General features: G+C 43.9%; 1 long non-coding RNA gene across 1 annotated transcript; it reads left to right on the top strand.

Moving 5' to 3' along the window:
- Positions 1-631: 631 nt before the first annotated feature.
- LOC106025729 (uncharacterized) lies at positions 632-2,570 on the top strand. The gene is made up of 4 exons (XR_001199315.3): positions 632-808; positions 1,398-1,676; positions 1,775-1,835; positions 2,359-2,570. It is a non-coding gene; the product is annotated as an uncharacterized LOC106025729 (long non-coding RNA).
- The last annotated feature ends 1,238 nt before the right edge of the window (positions 2,571-3,808 follow it).

The following is a 3,808-nucleotide window of genomic DNA, read 5'->3' as shown; positions in this document are numbered from 1 at the left end:
TTTCCGGTTCCTGTGAGGACTGCTAAGGGACCCCTGGAGCAGACTTTGAGAACCGCTGGTCTACCCTAGTGGCTTTGCTTCAAAGTGAACTTGAGGACCACAGACTTTAGGGATTTCCAGACCCCAGCCATATGGTGAGTTTATGGGTCACACTCACCCCTCGTAGGGCTTAGCAAAGTGGAAACACGAGGTTGTCAAGTGACTAAATCCTTGTGTGTTCTTTCTTTCCATTTTATTCAATTCAGATCCACTTGCAATTTTGCACCCATACTGCACTCCAGACCCTATGGTGTTACAGGAAGCGGAGGGACTAAGACTCCAGACTGCCTTCTCGGGGGTTTAAGCATCAGGTAGGGTGAGGAGGGCGGTACATTCACCACTGTGAAGCAAAAACGGAAAAGTAGTGTAATAAAAATAGATACATAGAGGTTTTGAAAAGGAGGTATTAGTCAAGGGTTCTCCAGAGAATAAAGAAGTGTGTGTGTGTGTGTGTGTGTGTGTGTGTGTGGAGAGAGAGAGAGAGAGAGAGAGAGAGAGAGAGAGAGAGAGAGAGAGAGAATGGCAAATCTGAATTCTACAAGGAGGCCAGGGAAGAGCTGCTGTTGCCCTTGGAGTCCAGAGGAAACCTGGGGCCCCTTCTCTCCCTCAGAGGATGCCGATCTCTTCTCTGAGCTCTTCCACTGATTGAATAAGGTCCAAGCATGTTATGGAGGGTCATTGCTTTACTCAGAAGCTGCTGATCTGAATGTTAACCGCCTTTGAAACTCACTTTGGTGAACACATTTTGACTGACTTTTTGGGCACATAGGTAGGTACCATGGCCTAACCAAGTTGACACACATGACTAACCACTGCAATGTAGAGAATTAAGCTTTGAGGGTAACACTAGAAAATCTTGATAGACAATAAGATGTGAGGATTAGGGGGTTAGAAGTGTGCACATTTGAGAAAATAAGAGGGTTGTGAAACTAATGCTAAATTGGCAACGAAGTATTAATTTAGGCAGCAAATGGACATGATCCTTGTTAAGACTGATGCACTGTATTAACTTGAGAAGTTTGGAAGTTTAAGAAGTTCAGTAGGGGGCCAGGAGCCTTACACATCCTCATCCTATGCAAGAGGAAGGCACAGAGATTTTGTGAGAGCTATATCTGCCCTGGGGGGAAGCGACTTGGGTGCGGTGGTGGTGGTGGTGACCTACATACTTTATAAAGGAGGCGGCCAGGAAGCAAAGCAGGGGAGCAGTACCCGCTTTTTTGCTCTGGCTACTTTTGCTGACTGCTACGTTAAAGTGTTGGCCCTTGTGCCATGCCACCCTCCCTTGGAGTTAGCTGATTATATACTGAAACCTCCACAAACTGTGAGCCAAATAAACCTTTTTTTTCCGTTCATTTTAGATGTTGAGTGTTTTGCCCCAGCAGCAAGAGAAAAGTAACGAAGACAATCCTGCTTCGCGGACTAAGACCAACTCTACACAAAACAGTCAGACACCACTGCACTCAGGCAAGGGCTACAAGTTGAGTGATTCTGATGAATTCTATCTTCCCCTCCCCCTGCCCCCTCCCTGGTTAAGGTACACATGGGACTCCTAGTTTTACCCCTAGAAATCATGCTGATCTGTCACAAGTTCTTCCTTTGTGTGGAGCCTCACTGGCAAACTGCTGCATGAAGAAGAGGTAAGAGCCCATGTGCTATGTACTTATGCCTTATTAAAAATTGTACATAGTCTTACCAGTTTTCCTGAGATGCCAAAACAATTTTCTTCCAAATACAGGTACCTCCTAATTTTATCGCATACAAACTTAAGGGGTGGAAATACTCCTCACGTCTTACAGGTGAATAATTCATTTTTGTGCCTTTAAAAAACATGCTTTTGTGAAATTGTCTTAGATTTTCATTTCCAATGCTTATATATGCAGATATATATGTACTTATATATATACATATATGTAGGTCAACACTACCACCACATATATATCCATACATATATATGCATATATATACATACATGTATATATACATATATATGCATAGATAGATACATAGATATAGATACAGATAGAGAACATTTCCAATGACCAGAGAATTATAAGAATTTAGTAGCAGTAATAACACTTTAATTTTCTGGGTAGTGACTAAAGAAGGTAAGTCTCTTGGATTCAATATTTGTATCTTCCCAAAATGTATTATGTTGAAATCCTAACACTTAGTATTATGATGTTTGGATGTAAGGCCTTTGAGCAATAATTGGTCTAAGATGTGGTCACATGGTGGGGCCTCCAGGCTGGGACTAAATTTTTATGGACTGAAACCTCCACAAACTATGAGCTAAATAAACCTTTTTTTCCTTTATTTTAGGTGTCAGGTGTTTTGCCCCAGCAACAAGAGAAAAGTAACCGAGACAATTCAGCTGCACAGAAGAACAAGAAGAGACACTCTTTCTCCATCAGATGAAACCATAACTAGAAGGCTGCTGTCTGTGAGGCCAAGGAGAGAGCTCTCAGCAGAAACTGAATCCACTGGCACCTTGATCTTGGTTTTCCCAGCCCTAGAAATAAATGTCTGTTGTGTAAGCCACAAAGCCTACAATAGTTTCTCAGATAATACCATAGACTAAGGCAAGATTGTAAGCTAGATGCTTCTTAAAGTCATATATATGTATATACTTATACATATCTTTATATACATATTTATAAAAATATATATTTATATTGTACATTAAATATAAATTTATATATAAAAATATATATATTTCTCTAGAGGAACAAACAATAGAAGAATACATATAATTATGTGAGAGAGGCTTCACAGAGTTGGATGGTCCCCAGTGACCATCGGTACGTAGGGGAGCTCAGTCCTTTCTTGAAAGCAGCAGAGCAAGAGCAACCAAGGATGCAGCACCAGTCCGTGTGGAGGGCCTGGATGCTCCCTGAGAGTCACTGGTGGGAGTGACAGCGAGAGGCTGAAGCAGCGAAGTCCCATGTCCACAGGTGACAGTAGCAGTGGGAGGCTTACCTGCTCAAGGAGAATCAAGCTTTTTGCACAAGCCGGGTTCTCTTTCTTCCCCTTTTCATTCCATGTGGGCTGCAAGCCTATTGGACAGTGTCACCCACGATGAGGGTGGTCTTACTCCCTCAGTGTGCTGGCCTATGTGCCAATTGTGTCTGGAGATACCTGCACAGATACACCTGGAAGTGTGCTTCCCTGGCTCCCAGGTGTTTCTTAACCCAGGCAGGTTGACGATCAAGATTCACCATCAAAACATGTCACTCGTGTTTCTGAGACATCCTGTGCTCTAGCCCCTGGAGGAGGTCAGGGAAAAAAGGTGGAAAAGCAAAATGGACTTAGTTTTAAAGAGTCTGGTATGAGAAACTCATTACAATAGAAACAGGATCCCAGAACCTGGAGCACACCACAGAGAGGATGCATTAGTGTCCAGGTGTCTGGGATCAAATACCCGACACCCACAGCTCAGGGGCACAAATGGTTTACTTGCTTCGTAATTCCAGAGCATTCAGTGTTGGTTGGTTGGCTCCAAGGCAGAAGCAGGGAGGAGACAGGCTGGGCAAGGGAGCTGCTCACCTAGCGGTGGCCAGGAAGCAAAGCAGGGAACAGCACCAGAGAAGGGACAGGGCACCAGATTTACACACCAAGGTCAGGACTGTGTGACCTCCCGGAACCCACTGGGAGAACTGTCCACATTAACATCACGAATGATGTAACTCCTATCCTCAGAGAAGGGGAGAGAGCAGTCTGGAGTAACTTCCCAGAGGAGGAGGTGGTGCTAAGCGGAGTCTGGGAAGGCAAG

The sequence above is a fragment of the Cavia porcellus genome, unplaced genomic scaffold (assembly GCF_034190915.1).
Source record: "Cavia porcellus strain 051 isolate PalLab524CR breed Dunkin Hartley unplaced genomic scaffold, mCavPor4.1 scaffold_24, whole genome shotgun sequence".
In the NCBI taxonomy this organism is placed as follows: domain Eukaryota; kingdom Metazoa; phylum Chordata; class Mammalia; order Rodentia; family Caviidae; genus Cavia; species Cavia porcellus.
Note: the sequence above shows the minus strand (reverse complement) of the source record. Positions and strands in the feature narration are given on the sequence as shown.